The sequence below is a fragment of the Carcharhinus amblyrhynchos genome, chromosome 20 (genome assembly GCF_965287045.1).
Source record: "Carcharhinus amblyrhynchos chromosome 20, sCarAmb.v2.hapA, whole genome shotgun sequence".
NCBI lineage: Eukaryota > Metazoa > Chordata > Chondrichthyes > Carcharhiniformes > Carcharhinidae > Carcharhinus > Carcharhinus amblyrhynchos.
In genome coordinates, this window is record NC_137343.1 from 34,008,696 (window position 1) to 34,035,420 (window position 26,725).

Below are 26,725 nucleotides of genomic sequence, written 5' to 3' on the forward strand. Positions count from 1 at the left end.
TTCAATAATTAGAAACCTGCGCGCGAACCGTCCTTAAAATACAATAACACGTCCAAAGAGTTTGCTGTACAATTGAACCAAAAATCTGCGCATTTTATTTTCATTGTGATGTGATGCCAGGATTGTTGTCCCACCTGAACACACAAGTTTAAGGATATCTAAGCACGGCAGTTACCTTGCCAGCTCTTTCTGAGTAAAGATGTCTTGCTGTTCGTTTTAGAATTTGACGCGGAAATCTTGCATCTGGTGTCGCCACATCTTTGATTCTCTGGCGTAAATCTGTTATTATTTTAATAGTTGATTATAAATCGTATTGCTACTTCGTTTAAAGAAATACCGACTAGAGGGAACTTTCCCTGGAAATAAAGTTCCCTCTGGGACGACACGCTGAGGAAATTACCTCAACAGATGCGCTCTACATCGGAAATTTCATTGACTTGTTAGGGGTGGTTTAAATATATGCACACTGAAGATATGTATCTGTGACCTGGAGTAAAGCTGTCTCAATGCTTACCCCCCTCCTCTCCCCTCAGTACCCTCCCCCCCCCCCACAACTACCACCACCACCACCACCCCCTCCCCCCAACAAGCAACAACAGATTACTGAAGGTGAAACGTGAAATATTTCAGGTATGGGGGGGTCAAAAGTTCACCCCCCAGCCCACTCCACCCCCGAGTTACACACTTGCTAGAAGATGATTTTTTTTTCAAAGGATGCGTTTGGTGATGGACTGCTGGGGTTAAGAGGGTTAGAATTTTATTCATTTGTACAAGATTGGAAGAACTTCATTCACTCGCCCGGAGAACGGGTTTTTTTTTTCATTCGAGTTTGATATCAGAAAGCAAACACGTTTTGTTGCAACGAGATTCACTGCTTGTCTCTCAGGGAGACGCGCAAATCAAGCTCAAATGACTTGCTACTTATACTCGTGTTCCATCGCTGAAGGTGAAAGTTGACATACCTGGTAGGCTAGGGTGGTTTGCGGTTCCGATGCAATCTAAAGAAAATGCGCTAAAATGAATAACGCACATCTAAAACTTCCGATCTAGCGAAGACCACAATGACAATATAAAGGCTTGGAAATAGTTTGAGCATTATTCATTTGGAGGCTACGACAAGCAAGTTTATCATCTAATCTGCTTCTAGACGTGCTCACCCTTTTCTCTATATTATTGGCTAAACCGACAACCTAGAAATGCTTCTGATGTCGTTCGACTAGAGTGCGATTGAACACCTTAAACTAATGCACCTTCAACCTACAATCAGATTCAACACGCATTTACTCAAAACACCGACAGGAACTATACGTATAATTTCGGCGCATACCAAAATATTGTATATTCTATGTGCAAATGAGACATAAATATTTGAACTTCATTTTGTTTTAAATTGCGTGGATCGCAAATCTTTTTTCCCCCCACAAACGTTTTGTAAATCCAACCAAATTTTAATATTTGAACAGGAGACTGCTCACCCAACTGCACCATAACTATAACTGAAGAGTTATTATACAAGACTGATCCTGTGACAGGTGACTGGCATGAGCTGAACTGGCCATGTGCGATGTTCTCTGTCACTGCACAAAATAATGGCATTATGTGACTGGATTGATATAGCACGGAGAAGTGCTATATCAAATTCTGCATGGTGTATTACGAGCGAATTACGAATAGGAAGTATTTAATCGTGCACCTACATTTTAAAATTGGCAGGAGGACATATAAACACTCTGCTAAATGGACAAGTAAAGATAACGAAGAGGGTGAACATTTGGCTATGTTCCCTTTTATAATCAGTGCCGTTATGAAATAGCCAATAGGCAATAACTGAATCTTTTAACTAGATGGTCACGTGCTTATACTGGTATTTTATAAAAACAAAACATTCGAGTGGGTTCCGTTAGCGTAAAACGAAATTAAAGTTTCTGCATCTGAATTCTACGTTCCAAATTATGCCGAATAGATTTACTTGTAAAGTGTATCCATCATTATTTCTGATCAAACCCTACACAGCTTCATATCACAGGGACGGCCCTATACTTCTTAATGTCCTTCATCATAGATGATTGATTAATTAGGCGGTCTGAAGTTCTTTTTTTACGCAACCAGTCTCACATTATCTTTATACGACCCATTAATGCATCTATAAATCCAAAAACACAGTTTGAAAGATTGTGTCATACCTTAAATATAAAACAGGTTAAAACTACCAAAGCCATGAAGATTACAAGATCAATTTAAGAAATGGACTATTGTGTCTCTGTGTTGGCATTGTTATGTGGTATACCAAAGTGCTTGATTGAAGGATATAAACGGTAATCGGTTCTTCCCCTTGAAGAAGTTGTTTTGCATTTTTCATTCATGCTATACTGTTTACAAGGCAAAGGCCTCCAGTCGCATCTCTTGATTTTCAATTCCAAACTTACTGGTCAGATAAAGGCAAAAGAAAAGGCATCGATTGTTTAAGTAGAATGTCCCCGCCGTTGTCTTTATTTTTGTCTGTGCATTGTATATCCTACTATTTCCTGTCAGTCTGTATAACCCTTTTTCAATTATAGATTCCATAATTTGGTAAAGGTTATTGGGGAGTGTGCCTATGGCTTAGGGCAGTCTGCATCTCTACAACATAGACAGTCAGGGGTGCCTCTCAGCTTCAGGGAGCTGGGTTCGATTCCCAGTTTGGGTCACTGTTTGTGTGGAGTTTGCATGTTCTCCCCGTGTCTGCGTGGGGTTCCCTCCAGGTTTTTCCCACAGGTTGATTGGCCATGCTAAATTGCCCCTTAGTGTTCCTGCATGTGTAGATTAGAGAGATGCGGGGGGCGGGGCGGGGGGGGGCACTGTGGGTTACAGGAATAGGGCCTGGATGGGATTGTTGTCGGTGCTGACTAGGTGGGCCGAATGGTCTCCTTCCGGGTTTCTATGTCTAGTAGCAGCACCTAGTGGTCACATTTGGCGGTCACAATAATTCTACAACGTTTCCAACACAGCAATAGCCACCGCGCTTCTAAAATATTCAATTCGGACTCCCTGATAGCCTCCTTCTTTCTGTCAAGAGTCGAGACCATGGTTATTTTGCTATGCCAGTGTTTTAATAATAGGGCAAACTCACAGCAGGGAAGATGAGGGCGAGAAGAGAAATATCACCGATTTACACATTTGGAAATAAATAATCAAATAAACAAAAGCTGGAGGAGAAAACACCCAACTACACTATAACATAAAAGCAAAATGCTGCGGATGCTGCAATCTGAAACAAAAGCAGAGAAAACTGTAAAAAAAAACTCAGCAGGTCTGGCAGCATCTGGAGGGAGAGAAACTAGATATTTCAGTTCTCATTGTCAGAACCAAGCAGTTCCGCAGTACTGACTTCAGAAGCTGTTTTTCTTTCTGCACGCCTTCCCCCTCCCCAAACTGGATTGAAATTTTTCAACACGTCAGCATGTTTTATCTTGTGTTTTAAGAATTCGCGTGGTTTCCCAAGTACGGTGAATTTTGGCCATTTTTCCGCCTATGGTTGATGCGCCTGCCGATAACGGGCATGTCAGAGAGAGAGGATAAGATGAAGCATTTGTTTTCAAGTTAGGAGCAGGACAACTGTCCTCCCCTCTGGTACACATGCATCACATGCACTTGGCTTTGGCGGTCAAGTCTCTGAGAGTATGGGCATGTCGAGATAGTCTGGGCTAATCCAGTCAATGGTACCAATGTGATGAGAATGGATGGCACCAAGTTACATACAAAACACAACAAAAAAAAACTATCAGCTTTGAAGTTACGCAACTTTTAATGAAGTCACTTAGCCGCTCTCCCTCTCTCTCTAAATGTGTGTGTGTGTGTGTTATCTGTGTGTGCCCGCAAGCAAAACATTTCCAAAATAAGATTTAAAGTCATTTTCTGACAGGGAAAGGCAGCAAAATTGTATTCAAGAACAAAGTATTAACAATACGGTTTCGAAATCACGTTGATGTATTCGAATTTAAAAGTTGTATCCGTGCCAACCTATTAGAATTATCACCGTGAGAACACGATGTTCACACTGTGCAACGATTGCAGGGTTGGAAAAGAAAAAGGTGTGGCGGATTTAGTGCACAATAAGGAAGATGTTGTGCTTATTTTAAAACAGCACCACCCGGAACATGTAGCGCATCCCTTACAAGCGACCTAACACATTGGACAAAAATAGCGTACAGGGTAAGCACACAAATATGTAAATCTAAGCAAGTGAGTGCCAACAGATAGAAACACATGCGAATCCCATGCGTTATACTTTATACAAGTCCGCCGCTGTCTGAAAAAGCGAGAAGGGCTAACTGTCCTGGACGCAACCCGTCATGACACATTCCGAATTAACTAGTGAGATGCACTTAAAAAGTGAACGCTTCATTATTGGATTGTGCAGACATTATTCTTCTAAAGCTATTACCTAATGGTGCCTTTCTAACCTGTAAATCCAGTTATTGACTCGCGAAAGTCATTTATGTGATTTGATACTGTACGGCTTTCATTTGTTCCTGAAAGTTGTTTGTACTTTGATAGATTCCAGAGTGATGCAAGGGGTTTGCTCGCCCTTACCTGGGACATCAAAGCGGCTGATTTACTCCGAGAAGCCACTAATTATTTCAACCTTGGTGCTGAAATGGAGCGCAGTTATTCGCTCTTCGCTTTTTATTACATCTGAATAATTGTTGGTGACTGGAGCCGATGAGGAAACCTATGGGGGACTTTCAGCCGACATTGGTGTCTGGGCTGTTGACAAACCTGTCGAACTTGCCACCTCATGGTAGCATTAGATTTTACTGCAATAATAAATGCTGCCAATTCAAAATCCGTGCTTGTGCAAATATTCATTTCTCCCATTATGTAATTGGCATGAGTTAGTCTGTTGGATGGTTGGTTGAGGGTATATGACAGGTTGTGGAGGTAAACGGCAGTCTTCAGTATAACTTCATCAGCAAAATATGCTGTCTTTAAATTAATCTGCCACAACTTTCATTTCCCCAGTTACTGATTACTGAATAGAAAGGCGGCGCTTCCAATTGGTTGGACAAATCGATTCGTTTTGGTCTAGTTTGATACTAATCTTTGTAAGAAATGGCACTTCGATAATTTTATTTTATTAAATCGGTCAAGGAATATTCTTCAATCCAGAAATAGTTTCCTGGCGTTTGGGTTCCTTCCTGGGCAGGCATTTCCTCGGGGATAATGTTAGGTATTGTTTCACCAGACTACTATAAATTTACACGCCGGAATGCAGCCTTTGATCGCAAGCATATCTGTACCCGGCTCTGACAGTTAAAAAATGCAGACCTGTTTGGACCTCATTTAACTGCCATCAGTAAACTCTCAATAAGGTCATTCAAACTGAAAATCCACTTTTGTTCGGGGCTAGAGGTGGGCGCAAGGTCGCATCGAAGGTAACGTGTCCGAACTCAGGTATTCATTACACAAGATAGTCATTAAAAACTCCTTTCTTTAATCGACACGCAGTCATTGACAGTTACCGTGTGTGTGTGTGTGGGGGGGGGGGGGGGGGCGGGTGCCTTAAAATAATATTGTATTTATTTTTCTCTGGGATTGTAACATAATGTTAAAACGATTAATCCCTTGTTAAGACATGGAAAATAGTTCTTCGAATTGAATGTTAATTATAATCGAACAAGCACAATGAGAATTGGAGCTTTGTTAAACTGAGAGAAGGCAGAGATGGCTTTAAGCATCGCTGACTATTTAATTAATATAGCTTATAGTGTCTCAATTACTCTTTGTAACACCATTCACGGTTTGGCTATTCCCTATTTCTATATATTCCTCCGGCCCTACAAGCAACTGCCCCAAATCTCCTGTTTTACATTCCCCTGGACCATTTTCGTCTTTACTTTCAGCCACCCGGATCTCATGCTGTGGCTCTCTGTCTCTAAATCTCACTATTCCTTTCTCTCTTTCCCTGTTAGACGTTCCTTGAACTCCTCCCCCTTTAAGCTATGCTATCGAGCATGTCTCCCACCTTCATTGGCTCTACCTTCCCTTTTCTTTTTGTAGAGTGCCTTTTCTACGGATTTTTTTCCCCTAGAAATGCACGTTCCTATTGCTGTTGCCTTTTCCAAAAGAACGATAACTATATGTACAGAAAAACATAGACATACATCCCTTAGCCGGAATTCCAGCCTTGTTGCAATAAACTGTGGGCCAAATGTAAATATTATACCAAGTGCGCCTTTGTTAAAGATTACTGGCATGAGTGCGCGCTGTATTTGCAAAACATATCTGAACTTAATCGGTTAGCAATACTCTGAACAATCTTTAGTGTCGTTATTTTAATTGTATTGACTTTTTATTTTACGGTGCTTGAAAGGCAAATAGGGAGAACAATTTCCCAAAACAACTTTTATATTCTAGTATCCAGTCTACTTCGTGTTAGACAGGAGGCTCGTCAACAACCTCTCAAAGCCTGTTACGCAACGTCAGGTGTCAGCACTGTAAATGGATAAACACCGCAAACTACAGTGACACACAATTCTTGCCCGATCTTTGCTCACTGCTGCGAATTTGTGAATTTAATACCGACGGCCAGCTTAGCTTCCGATTACGTCCAGGCTTTTATCCCCTCGTCGAATATCTAATATGTAGCGATCAGGCACTGTCAGGCTGAAGCCTTCGCCACCCTTGTGTTTCCGATGTAACATCTCCCCAAAACCAACATCACGTTGACCGAACCTGTATCGCCATGTCTGCAGGAACGTGTCACTTCAAGCCTCGGTTTATTTTTACTCATAACCTGTTCCACCTCTTTGCGAGATCCTACTTATTATGGCGTTGCTTAACACAGCTCACTTCTCTGAACTTTAAACTAACCATTTGTTTCTGATAATTTGACATCTGAATCAGAGTTTTCATGGCTGGCTCAGACTCAATTAGTCACGACACCATTGCCTCGGGGAACTGTAGATTGAATCTGGAAAGTGATCAAGAATATTCACATCCTGAGACTTCCCCAGGCTGTACAGTCAGCTTGGCACCATGGCTTTTAAGTGCTTAACTGTATGGTACACCTTATGTTCGGTATATGCCGGCTTTCATATTAATGATTATGTACACACACATATACAGAAATCTTTCACTTTTTTTGACTGAATTCCGAGTACAGGTTTGTTTTGCTGCAATTTACTGTAGGATAATTTAATTTACTATATCACTTTATATATAATCTAATTTAATGTACAATTTAAGTGTATGATAATACACGATAATAATCTTTCAGTTTACTACCAGTTGCCACAAACTAGTCATGAGTTAATGTCGTATGCGATCACACGCCAGTTTACAAACTGATTAAATACATTCCAGTTGTTGAAACATGGGCATCATGGCAGCGTTTCTTAACCAATGATATTACTATTGCAATCTGCATGATCTGACTGCAAATAATCTGTGCTCTCTCACTCCTACCATTGGCAAGAGGTGGCCATCACCATTTGCCCCCACCCCACACTTGCCTCGACATAACAGACCAACTTTCATTCGCCGACTGTTAGGGAAGTAATTGCCAACAGTGAATCCCTACAGTGCAGAAAAAAAAAGCCTTTTGGCCCATCGAGTCTGCACGGACCACAATCCCCAGCCTCCTCCTTCCCCCTACCCCCCGTCCGTCTGACACTCAGGGGCAATTTAGCATGGCCAATCAACCTAACCCGCACATTTTTTGACTGTGGGAGGAGACTGGAGCACCCGTAGGAAGCTCACGCAGACACGGGGAGAATATGCAGACTCCATACAGACAGTGATCTAAGGCGGGAATCGAACCCGCGTCCCTGGCGCTGTGAGGCAGCCATAAGAGGAATACAACATACTTTCCCCCAAATTATGTTTCCTTCAGCTCAAAGCCGACTGCGTAGGTTGCAAATATAGACGTATGGTATATGATAAATATCTCACTGCGAGACCCAGATAAAGTGATTCCCCCACACCAAGGAAATTCAATTGTGTAGTTAAAACAGAATTAACGATCTCTGATGACAATTTGTTTGTGCTTTATTACTTACTACAAAGCTGTGAAAGTATTAATCATACTGTCACGGCGGGAGATGTATATTCATTTAGTTTTTCTTTTAATAAGGTTTACAAGTGAGCACATTGGTCAATGGAATATGAGATTAATACTGACGTTGTGAGTCCGAACTGTTTCACTCTTTTCCTTGGGCAGGTTTTCAACAAATCTTCACTTTCCAACAATGTGTTAAATGCTTATTTAAAGCGCCAGCAAGCCATTCCATTGGTTTTCTCAAGAAATAATCCATTGCCCGCTAGCCCTAGCTCCCCAAAACTTATGTTAGTGATTACTATTGGCCCGGGTATTATCCTGTCTCACAGGACAATACCTCATAACATCAGGCGTGTGGCATCAACGATACAACGATAACAGAGAGAAAATCTCTTAAAAAGGAAGAGGTTGTGATCGGCGATCAATGAAAATAATTTAACTATTTTGATCATTGTGGCTGGCAAGTGGAAAATAATAAATGTGCATCATTTTCAGGTACTTTAGAGAGCAGATAGGGCTTGAAAGGAAGATACATGGAAGATGGAGACTTGTGTCACTCATTATAAAGAATCACCTCTCCATCTTCCATGTATGTCAAATTAATGGAACTGGACTGTTTTACAGCAATATGAGCTCCTATAATGATTCAGTCCACAGTAAACTCTCCACCTTAGAGGGAACACCAGGACATACATTCAAGTATTGTAATGCTTGTGGAAATGTGCACAGTTGACTAGATAAAACCTTCATCAAAGTAAATAACATTGCAACTCTTAGCTGGATCAGATTCGGGTCGTGTTTATATTTGTAAAAAAAAAGTCAATTTTTAATGGAAAAAGGGGGGAACAAACAAAAGAGGGAGAAACATCAAAAACAATCAGGGATGTGAAAACATCCGGGTGAGAGTTCGTACGAGAGGTTAGAGAGAAAGAATGTAGGACAGAGAAAAATTGATGGGTAGAAAGATAGATAGTGGTGGACAGACAGAAAGATTAATGCAGAAGAAAATACAGTTTTGTTTTAAGAAGTGTATTCCCAACAAAGGGTACCCGGATCTTAAATGTTAGCTTTCGGAAAATATTTATAAATAGTACGTTTAGGCTTGCATTTCTAAATGCCGGGGCCTCAAATTAATTCTGATTTATATGCTTGCGGAAACGCATCAGGGTATTTTACTATTAAAGGACTACAGAAATATAACTTGTTGTTGTTGCTTTATTTAACTCCTCGACATCCATGACTCTGGTCATAATCAAATATCTCAAACAATTAGTCAACTATCATCGCTAACACCATAGATCCATCGTTCTTCCATAAAAAAATGTGCATTATAGGATAAAATAAGGCTTTCCCCAAATCCTTTAATGAGGCCATGGGATTTAACCACGGCTGGAGTAAGGGTGGGTAAGCAACAAAGGTGGTGGAAGCAAAATGCGTGGTGTTTGACTGGACAACCAGATTTCTTCAAGTACCATATGATTTGCTGCAAAATTTAAAACCACTCTACCATATGCAGAATCACAAAGGTTTGCTATGATTATACTGGCGCTTGAAATTTTCTGTCACCATTCAGATACTTCCCAATACTTTTATTTTACGGTCACCGCAGCAATCAGCTTTCATGTGAGATCTCACACTTCCCTTCAATTGAAATTACCTAATGTATCACCTTGAGTTAGCATTGCCATAGAGCGAACAATGAACCCTTCCATTAGGCTGTGGATCAGAGATTATGGACAAGTTGTCCCCTGTCTCTCCGGATCAACTGAAAACATTGCCAAGATACTCTGATCTCTGGATCTTCAGAGACCAGACGGACCTCATAAGATGCACTACTGGACCTTTCGGAACGTCCAATCACTGGCATAAATTTTCCGGTCCCGCCCGCCGCGGGATACGTGGCGGGTCGGAAAATTTGACAGACCATTTAAATATGTAATGTCTTCCCGTGGGAATTCCCGGGACGTCTGAACTTTCGATGGAGCAATCCCCTGCGCCCTGAAAAAAAATCTCACCCCGAGTGAGATTAAAAACTGATCTAACACCTGGCTAACTGCAGACCTGAAGCCCTCCCGCCCCCGCCCCCTAATCACTGGTATTAACTCCTCCCTATCCTCCTGTCCTTCCCAATCTGACGAACTCCACCATCGCATTACACCCCCGATTCTCTTCTGATTCTTCCATACTCTCATCAACCTACCCGCTGCCCTGACTCCCTCCTGACTGAACCTGACTATCCCCTCATTCCCCGACTCTAGCCCCAGTGCCTGGCGCCATGCGGACCTCACTATCCGAACTACCTGCCAACATATCCCCTCACCCACGGTACCCACGTGTCCATGTCCCTTTCCCACACTTGCCTGCACTACCTTGTTACCCATTGCCTTATCCACCCTTACCCTGTTTTCCCCTCCCTACCACCTGCCTCACCCACCCTACCCTATCCTCCTATCCACTTGCCTTACCCACTCTGCTCTCCCCCCTCCGCCGCACCCCCTTCCCTCAAAACTTTTCTCATTGGCTTTTCAAAGAAGTTTGGGAAATTTAAACTCTTTATTTCCCAGAATATAGCAGCTAATGCCATAAAAGAAGGTAGAGTGGCTTCTGATTATCTGTGCTGCTCTCTTCTGCACTGACTGAGTTCTGCAGGATCCTCCATCAGAAGATTGGAGGAAAGCAGGTGTGCATTTGTTTTGCCTGATTAAAATCGAACCCTAAATGGAAAATGCAGGGCATTATTACCAGCTCAGACTAAAAAAAAGTAATTTTTACTAAATTGCATTTAGTAAATAAAATTATTCAGAAAAATATCAGCAGAGTGAAAACATGCTTAATCAGAATTGTTGCTTCAAATTATTTTTTCTAATCAAAAAACAAAGAGCTTTTGACGTATGCTTTATAGTAAATGTATCATTTTGCTCAGATTTTTACCACTAAGGAACTACTGAAATCTCAATAGACTGATCAGCTGCCTCTGTTCTGAGGTGAACTTGAAGCCATCTATTGGAGATCTGTGCCATATGGTAACAGTATCATCGTCAAATAAGATGAGCAGCCAATCAGATTGAAGAATTCTCATATTCAGCAAAGAAGGAAGTAAAAGTTATGGATTATGACTCATTCATTGATCATTACACAAAGTGAACTTTGAAAAATTTGGGATTACACATGAAATTATGGGAGAAAATGGAATATCATAAATAAAGAACTTTTATTCTTTTTGAAACGTGCAATTTTAAAACATTCTGAGGCAATGACATCTCCATGTTTGTAAAATTAATTTTTCAGTGGCAGAAAGGTTCAGCAATAATTAAAAATGTTGTTGCACCTTATAGAATCCCTATAGTGCAGAAGGAGGTCATTCCGCCTATCGAGTCTGCACCGACAACAATCCCACCTCAGCCCTATCCCCATAACCCCACAGATTTACCCGCTAATCCCTCTATTAGCAATTTAGTACAGTCAATGCACCTAACCCGCACATCTTGGACTGTGGGAGGAAACTGGAGCACCTGGAGAATACACACAGATATGGGGAGAACGTGCAAACTCCACACAGACAGTGACCCAAGCTTGGAATCAAACCCAGGTCCCTGGAGTTGTGAGGCAACAGTGCTAATCGCTGTATCAACATGCCGTCCAACAGTCTTATTCAGCAAGACTTAACATTTTCAATAATCCGTACACCAAAATTAGTGTGCAAAAAAAAAAGTTAATTTCAGTTCACTGATTCTGTATTGATTGCATCTGCGAAGATTGCTACTGGGCACAAGTGGTGGAGGAGGGTATCACTGACAACAACTTCTGGATTTCCATCCTTAACTATGCGTGCGTGAATGCCAACAGTTGCTGTCAGTTTTATACATAATGATGGTGACTCTGATCGTTTCACCACCCATAAAGCTACACTTACAAATACATTTATTCCCTTATTCAGGCTGCATCTGTCAAAAGAACCGTCAATCTAACTCAGAAAAAAGACGAGATGGATCATATGTCACATACAAATACACTGCACCTGCTTCAGTCATGAGATGTTTATTTTAATTTTGCAGGCTTCTGGCCAGCCTTTGAAATATACAGCTTATTTTAATGATTCAGCCATTAGGGATGCAACATAGTTTATTCTTGCAATGATGACCTTAAATACATTGTAACATATCACGGGCCTGTGGTGTCTGTTCTATCAATGCTGAAGAATTGGTCCTAAAACTCAAGAAGAAATGCAGACCAGCACCACCCCAGCCCAATGATAAGTGTCAAACACAGGCAGTGTGTTATTTGCTTAAAAAGACAATGGAAATCTTCCACAGAAGTAGCGATCATCATTTTTATATGTTTACAATATTAGGCATGGCCATAAGCTACTCCAGAAAGAGATAGTGATCTGGAATAGGATGGATCATTAGGTCAGTTAAATCTACACTACATCTATAAATTGTATGTCAATTATATATATTCCTAAACTCATGCACTGAACTCTCCTCTTGACAGCCAGCACATCATGCAGTAGAAACTGAAACTCAGGCATTTGGTGGGTTGGAGATGCTTTATATAAGCTATGAATTAGCCTTCAGTCTCTGAATATAAATAAAAACTGATACCCTTTATTTTATAACGGACGTCTTGCCATCCTTTTATAAGTTTCAGGACCGCAACAAGGAATGATGATTGATTTCGTATTTAGAATGGAAACTCTTCCACTCCTTTGTAAATGGAGAACACAATTGTAAATAAAAACATCAAGGGATAACTTGCACTCTACACAGATTGAAACTCGACCAGAGCTAGATTTTTCTCCTCTTAACTTATCAACCTAATGCGTTAGTTCAGAGTAGTCACAGTGTTGGGATTTTATCAGGAATATTTAAATATCAAATAAGCCATTACTTTGATGTCAACAGACAAATTCTTAATGGATATATTTTTCTACTCATTATTCAAGCCAGCATTAACTTATTTATTTTAGAGTATGCCAAAATATTGAACTAAGTGATGTTGTTACAAATATGCCTATGCAATGCTCAATAGTTCCACTATTGCAAACATTATAGGGAATAGTTCATTTCTGTTATCTCTGTAAAAAGGAGTCAATATGCAGGATGCATGGATTTGACATTAATATGGGTTTGCAGTGAATGTAGTGGTAAGTAATGGAACTCCATGCAATTGGAGCTGGACATTATGAGGGGAATTTTCCCAACAAAGTTGGAAGTGTCATTTCAGGTGAGAAAATCATTGTAATGCTCCCACACTTAATAATTTAACTATATTTAATAAAGTTTGTTGCATTATATCTGTGTCTGTATTTTGTTCTTCTCATAAATAAAGGCACCTGGGTAAAACTTTGTTTAAGAAGCTGGTTGAAGTATCTGAAATTGGACAGATTCAGCAACAGGAACAGGCCCTTTAGCCCACCAAGTCTGTGATGATAGAAATGCCTCTCTAATCTAATATTTTCTTGCCTCTACATCTTCCAAATCGCTCTATTCCCTGCCTATTCATGTATCTATCCAGATGCCTCTCATTACAGAATCTGCCCCTACCACCTCCTCCAGAGGTTGACTTGTTTCATAACAAGAATGTTATGAACTTTATTTTATTTTGAATTACTTAGTTTGCAGGACATTATTTATTACACACACTGTTTACTTATAGTCATGCATTACTGGCATGTTTCTCTCTAAATCGGAGATATCAGCACAGAAAAGGTGTGGGACTTGAAAAAAAATCATAAGCCATATTTACCAGTCAATTTTACTTCTTACAGGAGATGATTGCAGGGGAGTGGAGGATAGAAGAGCAATTTATTTTCAGCAACCACAGAAACAATTTGCATGAGCATAGCATTGATTCACTTGAGGAACACAGAAGCAACAAGAAGAGTTCTTTGCTTTAGGAAGGAAGCTATTCTTACAAGTTTAAAGTCCTGCTTGCGTAGTTTATTCCAGAACGAATCCAGTCTGGATTAAACTTGAAAGTTAAATTATTGAGTAAACGCCTGACAGATAGAAGCCATGAGCTTTATTTGGATGTGACATCAATAAGTACATATTTGAGGCAGCAGAGTTGTTTTGCTTTCAAACCGATGATTATAAAGGCACTGTTGCAATATGACTTTGAGAGTACTTGCTGAATGTTGGTAAGATCAATGTCAGTAAGATTTATTTTGCAAAGACTGCTGACCTTTCTAGCTAACTGTAGCAAGTGTAAAATCTGCTTACTTTAAAACATTAGTGCTATTTTTGCTCCTTTTTTCCTTCTGGTTGGAAAGGATGACTATCTTGCTCATTTGTTTTCTTGCATGTCACAGAAACTGGGTTGTTAGGAAAAGGCTGATGACCTTGAATATGTTGAAAACACTCAACAGGTCGGGCAACATCTGTGTGAAGGGAATGGAATGGTTACGATTTTGGGGATAGATGCTCTTACAGAACTGTAATTCCAGTTCCAAAGTCAGTGTTCACATCTGAAGTGCAAACTCTTCTCTCCACAGATGCTGCCTGACCTGTGATGTTCTAACAAACATGTTGTTTTATTTATGTTAGATCTGCTGCATTTGCTTTTTGACTGATAAACTTGCCTGTGCTTGAGTGCCTGTATCCAGAATCCTTTGATCTCTTTGTAGTGGATTGAACAAGCAGTGTAACAACATGCTGCCTATTTACTCAAATACAGAAATTGTGCATGGATTAGCCCAACACTCCCAACATAGTGGTAGCATTATATGTAAAACAATTGGCAATGAAGTAAAAGGGAATATCAATTAGATAGCATTAGATCCATTGGCTAATGCTTCCTAGATGTTTTGATGACTTGGGCTTAATGTTTTTAATAGAACAAATGGTGTAAAAGCTCCAAGTGATGCGTGTTGGCATTATTCCAAAAACTGAAGTGGCTACAAGTGTAGTCATCAGCTCATTGGAAAATAAAATAAAGGATTTATCAATTTTGACATGTCCCATTAACATAACTGTAAGACTTCCAGCAAGTTTTCAATTTTTCCCTGTACACCACCACAATTAATACATCCAAAGTGAAAAGAATCAAATCTTGCTGCTAATGAAGAATTAATTCCAAAATAAGTACAAATTTACTGATTATTTTCTCAAGTTGAGAAACTACAACAAAATGTTTGACTTCAACTGTGCAATTTGATTTAAAAGCAGCAAAAGTCGCAAAGAGCTGGCTTTTATTTTCTAATAAAAATAACAACATTTAATTACATAAAATGATGATGACAATTCCTGAAGAGGAACTTATTTTGTGTGTCTAATGGGAGTCAGTAAAATGGAAATATAGGTCCCAGCAGTTAAATGCAACAAAATACTTAAGCATAAATGTCAATAATAATTAGATTGCCCAGTCTCTCTGCTGACTTGACATCCTGACATCCTCTGCAGCTCCAAGTTGAAGTGTTCAATTTTATGAATTCAAAATAATGTTTGGCATTAGGACTGAAAACAGATCACAATAATATTACAAGAGTCTCTGTGGGAATAGGAATACAATTAAATGGAGCAGATGGGCTTTTCGCTACTCAGATACTTCATGGATCACTTGTTCATTTCCCAGTTCTGGTTGACATCAGTTTGGCATGTTTCAGAAAACTCTTTATATGAAATATGAGATGAAATATGTATAACCAACATTCAACTGATATCAATTTCAAACATATAGGTCCCAATAAATCTTTGGAAAAGTGCTCAGAAGAGATATATTTCATTTCCCTTTTGAGCAGCGAGTTCAAAATCTATTCGTATTCCTTTTTGAAAATATTGCAACCACCAGTAGAGTATAGATAGATTGAAAAATTGTGTGCTGGAGTTTCCAATCAATAGTGCTAGTTCAGGGCAGATTTTGCATTAGACAATACGCAATTAAGTTTGAGTTCAAATTTTGGGGATGGGTGGAAAATAACTTTTCAAAATGGGTGCAATTTTGGGTGTAGTTTGCGCTGGAATTGCTAATTGCAGCCAAAGTCGGAGCTACTCCCTTGTATAGGAATCAACCTTCATAAAGGAAGGGAGAAACCCCTGTTTTCATGTCTTCAGATATACTTTACAACCTGGACTCCACGGGGAAGAAGATTTCTTATTAGCTTTATCAAAATATCCAGGTGCATTCATAATCCAGTAAAATCGTGTGTAATTTTAGTGGAAACTTGCATTTTCAAAAGCAAATGAAGAATGAGAAGCAGACAACCAAACACTTGGAAGGGCATGTGGTAGAATAAGGGAAGGGGTCAGGGTCAGTCTGCTAAAAGAATTAGCAGTTGGTTTGGAAGAGCCCTCCTCCCACCCTTAACCTCATCTAAGACTTGCACTATATTCAATCCCCTGGAGTAGAGTGTAATAATCAAATAGAATCTAGGAGCATTGCTAATGTGTGAGTCAAAGAAGCGAGCAGAAAAGTATTTGTGGGAGCAGGGGTTTGCTTTCTATGGGGTGGCATTTTTTGTGTGAATTCCTTAACGGAAGCAAGTCTGCAATTTTTAATTGGTGCTGACAATAATCATTCATAAGCAGCTGAAACATTGCAGATGACATTGTTGCAAAGTCACCCGGTAATAGTTGAATTTAAGGTGGCAAGAGTGGCTGAATACTTTGGGTGTTAAAAAGGTGATGAGATGGCCAAGATGGGGTCTTAAACTGCAATGCCAGATTAATCCTCAGTTAGGGGAGGACAGCATCTTGGTAAAGGTGTTTAAGCCAGCATTAGTAATGACTGTCTGGAAGGTCATTGAGGAGCTGATTAACAACAAAATTATCAACCAACTCTCATGATAACACTGCTTGCTATTTTGGTAGATTTGCAATCTCTCCCCACAGTGGGAAGCTGAACAGGAGTAAACCAGTCATTGTGGAGAACTTTCTTTGCTACTTAAAAGCATATCATATTTTACTATAATAAAAGCAAATGCTGGAAATTGAAACAGAAACAGAAAATTCTGGAAAAACTCTGCAGGTCAGCCAGCAATTGTGGAGAGAGAAAATAGAGTTAACATTTTGAGTTCACATGACTCATACGGGGTTGAAAAGTTAATTCTGCTTCTCAGATGCTGCCGGACGTGTTGAGTTTTTACAGCATTTTACTATGCTGTTGGGGTTTGAAGGGGACTTTTGAAACACATTGGATGGATTTGTCAATACCTTGCCAACATTCATTCTGAGGAATGCACCTAAAAAGAAGTGTCCTTCTTCAATACTTTGTAGGTATCAGGAGGAGGGGAGTGCTTGGTCACCAGCATCTTGCACTGGAATCCACTAGGATTGCAAAAGGATTGGGAATAGGAGAGAAAGCTAGTAAGAGCGGAAACAGCTGCTGTAGAAAAGGAGGGCAAGGTGGACTGCTTCTTTCCAGTCGGTCAGCACACCATTTCTCCTCTGGAACTCCTCCACCAGGATGTTCACGTGCCTCGTCTGAAGGCTGATGCATTCTTGCACGTTGTCTCTGACATACCGTGAAAGCTGTCAGTGTGTGTAACTAGCACATTCCTCACATTAAGTCAGAGTGACTGCGTGGAGCCCATATAAACTGCTCCGAAGAAATTGTGCTTAGGTATATTCTCATTTGATTATTAAACTTATAGGTTTTAGCACCTTGGGCCAAGTTCACATCACGGTAATCAACAATTAGGGCCAAAACTGTATCCTAAGACCAGATTTTAAACAGTTCAGCACCCACTTACTGCCTACTTTAATACTTACATCAAAATAGCCCACATAACTCCAAGAACTGTTTCTAAGGCAATAAGTTTGGTTTACAGAGTTTAATTTCCAACTAAAAGGTTACCTTTAATGGCGGCACTCCATTTCTTTGCCAATTTAAACTTTGAAATGCAGCTGTGCTACTATAATATGACAATATTGTGATAATATGTTGATTGTCTTTTTTTCAAACACACTCATCAAAAGGTCTCAACATTAGAGAACGGTAAAATAATAACGAGTTCAAAGAATCATAGTGTTAGAACATAGTAGGAGGTCATTTTGCACTTCATGCCCGTGCCATCTCTTTGAAAGAGTTATCCAATTTGTCTCACTCCACAAAGCCCATTAAATAATTCCTTTTCAAGTATTTATTCAATTTGCTTTTGAAAGATATTGTTGAATCTGCTACTCCCACTCTTCTGGGCATACATTTCAGATCATAACTTGCTACATGTATATTACACCTCTGTTTTTTTGGCAACTGTAATAGATCTGTCTTCTGGGTACCCACCTTTCTGCCTCTGGAAACAGACAAACAGTTTCTCCTATTAACTCCCTTCATGATATGGAACATCCAATCTCCTTAACATTTTCTGCTCTAAGAAGAACAACTCTAGCCTCGCCACACACTACTTCCATGCACCCTCTCTAAAGTCTTGGCAACCTTCCTAAAGTGTGGTTTTTATTGGCCAGAGTGCCAAAGCTGGGGAAATAATCAACATTTTATGAAGGTTTAGCAGAATGTCTTTGTTTTTGTACTCTCCGCTCCATTAACAGAGAAAGCATCCCACTTGCCATTTTAGCAGCTTTCTTAACTTGTCCTGCCGTGTTCAAAGGAGAACTGTGTATACATAACTCTCATGTCTCTGTTCCAGCACACCTTTTACCATTTTGTTTATACTGCCTCTCTTCATTCTTCCTATTAAAATGAATAACTTGAGTTATCCTTCAATTGGATTTTGATATTAATGTTACACAAGTACATGGATTTAATTAAACGTTGCATTTCTTTTACAATATGTTTGACAAGTCGCTTGATTTGCATGAAACAGATGGATTTATGATCATAGAATCATAGAAACCCTGCAATGCAGAAAGAGGCCTTTGGGCCCATTGAGTTGGCACCGACTACAATCCCACCCAGGCCTACCCCCATATCCCTACATATTTACCCATTAATCCCTTTAACCTACACATCTCAGGACACTAAGGGGCGATTTTAGCATGGCCAATCAACCTAATCCGCACATCTTTGGACTGAGAGAGGAACCCAGAGGAAACCCATGCAGACACGATGATGTCTATATGTAAGTGCACATTTTGTTATGCCTTCAGTAAGATAAGCAGATCAATTTACCCAAAATAAAAATTCCAAAAATTTGCATCTAACGATCCATTTGTTTATTGTTGATGTAAATTCTAGGGAAATTAAAACTGAGTTAAGTTTTACCTATATTTCTTTCAATGCAGTATCTGAATTCAAAATGGGCTCATTGGTACTTTCTATGGAAGCCTTTTTTGTTCCAGTGAATAAATATTTGGATGGAAATTTCTATTCCTTGGAATAATTATGAAGAGCAGAACAGTTTTACTGACAACTATCAAATGTTACGTCTAACCATCTTACTATAAAATAAAGATAATTTCAACCTCACCCATCCAGTTGGAAATGGTTGGGATCAGATCCACCCATTGAAGTCAGACTTGTAGAATTTAATCACATATGTTGCTCCAGTGTACTCTTTGTTATGTATGCTGTCTGAAATTGAGACTAATAAGACACCATGGACACAGTGATAGTAAATTAACTGGAACAGTTTATTAACAAGTCTTAATCCTAGCATAATCACCACAAGACTGACCAGGCAAGCTCCACCAGGGAGGAGCTTAAGCTCTAGGTCACCTGACCCATTCTCTTAAAGGGGCATGCCCCCAACATACTGTTCTATAACTCCTTGTCATTCTATAAAATATTCAGATATCAAGTCAAGAAAGTTTTAGATAATCAAAGAATTGAAAGATTATACTCCTAGCAAATGTTAGATTTTCATTTACAAGAGGGAGTCTAACTTATGCCAAGGGAGTTCCGAGCCATTAGAAGGAGTATTCAATGTATGTCATCTCCCTTCCTGAAAAAGCTGGTTATTTTGAAATGTGTATGTTGGATCCTGAATGTTGGGATATGGAGTCAATAAAGTCAACTGTTTCTTTTCCTTGTTGTGAATTCACTTACAGAACTCATTAATTTGAAACGAGTGTTCATGTTCACATCTGTTGTAATCATTCAGGACAGATATTATGATTAAATGAAAATGTTTTGAGTTGGAAGAGAGTAGGGACTGATGCACAAATGTTCTGTTAGTGTATTGGGGATATATTATTTAACTTCTTTTCCACATTTTTTGGATTCGGCATTTGGGTCTGTCATTTTTCCTCCTCAATGCATTGTGTGAGCCAGCTGCAAAGAGACAGATGGTCGTCGGAATGAAGCTGATTTGTAGATTTCCTTCAAAAATTATGCTTTTAAGTACAAGTTCATTCTGCCAACCTCCTTTTCCATTGCAGGCCCACTTCATTTATCATCTCACTTCTATCACCTTCACTCATTCCACAGCACCCTGCTCAATAAATCACTTTAAGTCTTGCTCCTCCTTCTGATTGCAGTCTCTTCTAGCCCAGTGACCCAGATTCCTTCCAATTGAAATATCCATTTGGGCGGGAGTGGGGGTGGCCATGGTTTGTATCTTGATTGACAGAACTTGGAAAGAGGTTTTTAAGAAATCTTCCAGAGATGTATTCATTTTTAAGACCTTTTTGAAAATCAATGAGTAAGTCACATTTCCTTTATCCATTTCCAAAGATGAAACTTGTTCTGCTCATATGTCAGTTATAGATGTGGTTTTATGTAACATGGAAAACAACTGTTTATCTTTACTCTCCATCTTTCTTAGTGTGGACATTTTATGGGAAAAGCTAAGAAAAAGTAGAAGCAATGGAAGAATTTTTTAAAAAGCCTGGTGAAGAACCCCTCAGTAGTAATGTGGTAAGTAATTTTCAGATTCACCACTGATTTTTGAGACTAACTTTTTCGTCCAAAAATCACAGGGTTGATTCTTACATGGTAATATGTTCAAAGGCTTTGACATACTTGCTTGATTTGTTTATTTTGTAACGTTATAAATGAGATATATTTCATCCACATTAATTATCTAATATTTATTAATTCCATAATGTTACAAATTGTATACATTTTGGTCAACACAATATGAATGTATGATGAAGTAACTACATCACCTCACTTTGAAATCTTTCAATATTGGAATCAAGTTTTTTCCACGCTACCATGAAATTTTCCAATAATCATGGAAACATAGAATCCCTACAGTGCAAAAGGAGGCCATTCAGCCCATTGAATCTGCACTGATCACAATCCTATCCAAGCCTTATCTCCATAACCCCACATGTTTACCCCATTAATCCCTATAAACTATGCATTGTGGGACACTAAGGAGAAATTTAGCATGGCCAATGCACCTAATCCAAACATCTTTGGATTGTGGGAGGAAACCAGAGTACCCAGAAGAAACACACACAAACACAGGGAGAACATGCAGACTCCATACAGAGAGGGACCCGAGTTGGGAATTAAACCCAGGTCCCTGAAGCTATGAGGCAGTAGTGCTAACCATCGTGCCACTGTGCCGGCCCAGACTGAGACCAAGTTTAATTCACGTGTCTCCATTAGAGTTGCTAGTGAGGATGCCTACATATTTCCACTCTTAGAGATGTTTTTTGCCTTTCAATTTGCAACACACAATCATTCCATATTTTTCAGATATAGTCCTGAAGGGATTTTCTCATGCACACATTTTTACCAGTACTTATTTTAATTGGTATTTACACATTTATGATTAAATCAGATCATTAACTTCTCCAGTATTTTAGTTTGGTGGGGATTTTATGACCTCACTTGTGACGAAACTGTAAAATCCTGCCTGAGGTCAACTGATCTTTGCATTATCTGCCTCTCATGACTCTGATTCCCATGGCGGGTGGGGTGGTAAAATTACGGCCTTTGTTTCTAAAATTTTCAAACTTTTGCCCCTGAAAACCAAGTGTTGAATTTTGCATGACATATATGAAATATTACAGTCAAAAATTTTTGCTCCCCCCACTTCACTCCTGGTGGTTTCTGGGGTAAGTGGGGAAGTGGGGAGGGTGGGGGGTGGGTGGAACGTGAAATTGCATGGATTAATTTCTCTTCAGGTTCACTTCCACTCAATTACACAGTGACTTTACACTGGAGTGGGCTAGACCTCAGATGGGAAGCCCCCATTTCCCAATTGGGGTCCTGAAGTTGCTAAATAATGTCTGGTTAAAGGCCATTTCCTAGATGAAAGCTCAGGATTGTAAGTGGGAGGGGGTGTGGGGAGCGGGTACTTCCATCAGATGCCCCTTCTGACTGGTGATGCCCTCCCCTTAAAGCTTAGTGACCTCTGGACCTCCTTCTCACCCTGGCCTATCCCCTAAGATGCCCCAGAGAAATTTCTATAAACTAAAGCAAAGATTAAATTGATTTGCATCTCCCCTTCTTAATGCAATGTCTCAACAGTAGTTCTCAATGTTGCCAAAAAGATTTTAATTAAGTAAGCATAATTACCTTCAGACTTTTATTCAGGACTGCCTCCCAAATTTGAAGAGTGCCTCTAGAATTTGTTGCTGTTTAAAGGGCAATGGTTATTTTAGATTATAAAGATAAACTACATTTAAAAAATGAAGTTGATGTCATCATTTAGAATATGTTACAAGACTGCTACCAGACATTTATATTGTTATTCTCAACCAAATCAGGGCAGCATACTGGCACACTGATTAGCATTGCTGCCTCTCAGCGCCAGGCACCCACGTTCGATTCCCACCTGGTGTCACTGTCTGTGTGGAGTTTGCACATTCTCCTGTGTCTGTGTGGGCCTGGAGTACCTATGGGTGCTCCAGTTTCCTCCCACAGTTCGAAAGATGTGCTGGTTAGGTGGAGTGGCTATGCTAAATTCTCCCTCAGTGTACCCGAACAGATGCCAGAATGTGGCGACTGAGGGATTTTTACAGTAGCTTCATTGCAGTGTTATTGTGACACTTAAACTTAAACGACTGCTACAGTTTTATCTCCGGTCTTCCACAAGTTGGCGAATCCATCCTGTATGGTGGTAGAAATATTAATATGGACTACATCGGGAGCGATTTTAAATGAACTCAACTGCCATGCAAGTAACAAGTTGCTATGCACCATTAATTTTATATCCAACACAGGTTTACTCCCATTGAAATGTACAGGGGACAATAGTGGATGGGGTGTAAAATCTTGGTGGATTATCAATCCATCACATTCCGGATACAGTATTCCATGGCTGTCAGTATCTTTTTATTTCTTTGCTTCCTGGTTGCTCAAATAATTTTGTTTGCTTAAAATTCCAAGTCCTGGTGAAGAAAACCAGCTGGGACTTCCAGCTAGTCACTAATCCTTGCCAACTGCAACATTGTGCATCTGTGGATTTTGGGCAGGTGGGATCAGGTTCAGTTCCAGTGCCGCGAGGTAAATGAGCTCTGCTCACAGTCACTGGCTTTGAATGTAAGGCCATTTAAGTGAAGTGCTCAACATTTGTCAATGCCAGTGAATTCTCGTCTCAGCATGAACTTCAGAGGAGAAAACTGGGCAAAACTTGGGAATTATACTCCAAAAAAGTGCTCAATAAATTTGTGAAATTTGTAATTAAAGCAGCTAAGCAATGTTCTGTCAGTTTAGCACGTGTTGTTGACCTGTCAAGATGCAAAACCAATTTTCATACATATTTTGCAGCAGAACTATAGGACAAATTTTGAATCATAAATTGCTGCACTCCATAATTAACCTACTTTCGTTAAACCTCAACACTTCTCAAATTTGAAGAAAGATTTTAAAATCATGTGGAATAAATCAATTTAAATTTGTGTGCAAGTTAACACTTGTAACATTTTCTTCTGCACTTTACATGACTAAGGGGTAACATAACCACAAACCAATACTTCTGTGTTGTCATTTCAGCTACACTAATTATTGCAATTTAAATGTTGTTCAGAGAGGGAAGTATATAAAAAACATTTGTAAAAACACTGCAGTGGTTGAAACTTTAAAACATTAATAGATTGCTATTTTCTATTCTACCTTGCAACAAAATTGCCCAAAATGATCTTGGGAGTACAACATTTCACTTTTGGAAATGTAAACTGGAAAGGTATATATGTGGCATGTTGTTTTACAGTGAGGTGCACAATACAGGGTGCAAAATACAATGACTCCCAAAGGGTTCAAAGATTTTTTTTAATTGCTTGATTCAAAATTGTATGGATTTGTGCCAAACCAGTTCCCAGGCCTCTTTTTTTTTCAGATTATTCACAAAGTAAGAAGCACATAAGTGGAATTCTCTTGAAAGAATTTGAAGTGTTGAATTCGCAGGAAAACTGGAGTAATTCATGCTGTTTTTTTCAGTGGAATTTTACACTGGAATCCTCCTCACTCTGTCAAATCAGAGGCCACCAACATAAATATCATTAGATTTCAGGGTGTGGGCCAATTCATGCCCGGGAGGCTGAAACCAGCAGGCATCTGCACATATGCTCCCATTTGCTGGCAGCTCGATCATAGACCAGTCCAGGACCCCTGTAGTGCTCACCACCCCACCTCCCCCAACAACCTCCCCACAGCCCGATCTTGGACTGCCCCCGCCGACTGTTCCTGGGCCCAGTAAACTTGATGGGCTGGATGGTCTCTTTCTGCACAGTAGGGGTTCTATGGATTCAATGGCAATAGGAAATATTTGATAGAAAAATACTAAGCTAACTCCTAGATAAGTACAGAATTGAAATTCCACCACCCCAAATCACTCACACTGACATCACAGATTTTCCCTCAACCTCACAGCTACTGCTCTGTCACCCTCCCCCCCCCAACCCCCCCAACCCCCCCCAACCCCCCCCCCAACCTCCTCCTCCTCCCCCCCCCCCCCCCCCCGACACTGTGTTGCAAGGTTTTGTTCAGTAGGTCTCATTAAGAGGTTCAAAGGCGTATAATGGTGAGCAGTCATGTTACTGTTGCAGGGAACTATTTACATAGGCATGAAGTGTTCCCAGACTATGAGCTATCTCGATGCTTACTTCTACACAGGCCTCTGCATGCTCTTAGACTGACCCAGGTCTCTTGTCATGTGCCCTTTACATCACTCTGTGGACAGTACTGTTCTCCAGTCCCTCATCACCCCTTGCTATGTCATATAACCTTCAAAATACAACCCTCACGATACAACCCACTACCCCTGCCCCACCTAGTAACCTCACCCACCTGCTACCCTCACGCTCTCACCTGCACACTTACCCACCAATGATCTCACCCACCTATCCACCCTTTCACCTTACCCATTCACTCATCCATCCACTCACCCATTCTTCCATCAACTAACACTCATCCATCACCCATGCACATTGAATAGTTAAATTTAGCTTACGACAGGGGGCATGTCTTCAGAACTGATTCTTTTTGCTCACCTCTGTGTCATTTCCTGCATTTAGGGAGTTCTTCTGCATTATGGACAGCATGGTGGCACAGTGGTTAACACTGCTGCCTCACAGCGCCAGGAATTTGGGTTTGATTCTGGCCTTGCATGATTGCAAGGAGTTTGCACATTCTCCTTGGTCTCCTCCCACAGTCCGAAGATATACAGTTGAAGTGGATTGGCTATGCTAAATTGCCCCTTGGTGTCCCAAGCTGTATTGGTTAGGTGATTTAGTCATGGTGAATGCTTGGAGTTACAGGATACGGAGAGCGGGTTGTGGGGTGGCAGCTAGTTATAAAGCTCTTTCGAAGAGTCAGTGTAGATTTTGCTGTTTGAGGATTCTATGACTCTATTGTGGATCAGAAGCTGACATTTTTAAACATATCCAGGTAAGTGAGTAGTTTTCTATCTGTTCAGTATTGGACCCTGGACAAGCATTTATGGCCTCACTTGAGCGAGACCGGAAATTCCTGCCTGAGATCAATGGACATTTCCATTGTCCGCCCCTCGTCTGCTCCAATTCTGTGGCAGACGAGGCGGTAGAATTCTGGCGAGTGTTCTGACACTGATTGGAAGATTTGGGCCATGAACTCAAAGTTCTTTTGATTGGGTACTATAAGAAACTGATGCCTTTTGTACTGAATGAGTTGTTGCATTGTCAGACCTGAATGCCATTCTGACAATTCAGTTATCCTCCTTAAGAACATAAGAACATAAGAAATAGGAGCAGGAGTAGGCCATCTAGCCCTTTGAGCCTGCCCCGCCATTCAATAAGATCATGGCTGATCTGTCGCTGCTCAGTTCCACTTTCCCGCCCTCTCCCCATAACCCTTAATCCCCTCTCTTATCAAAAACCCATCAACCCGCGTCTTAAAAATATTTAGCGAGGCAGCCTCCACCACTTCAACGGGCAGAGAATTCCAGAGATTCACCACCCTTTGAGTGAAGAAGTTCCTCCTCAACTCCGTTCTAAACCGCCCCCCTTTTATCTTGAGGCTGTGCCCCCTAGTCCTACTGTCTTTATTGAGCTGGAAGAGTCTCTCCACCTCTATCCTATCCATCCCATTCATTATCTTATACGTCTCAATGAGATCTCCCCTCATTCTTCTAAACTCTAACGAGTACAAGCCCAGTTTATTCAGCCTCTCCTCATAGCTCAACCCCCTCAACTCCGGTATCAGCCTAGTAAACCTCCTCTGCACTCCCTCCAAGGCCAAAATATCTTTGCGCAGGTACGGCGCCCAAAACTGCACACAGTACTCCATCTGCGGCCTCACCAATGCCCTATACAGCTGCAGCAAGACCTCCCTACTTTTATATTCAATCCCCCTCGCTATGAAGGCCAGCATTCCCTTCGCCTTCCTGACCACAAATGGCAGCAAGGTTGACCG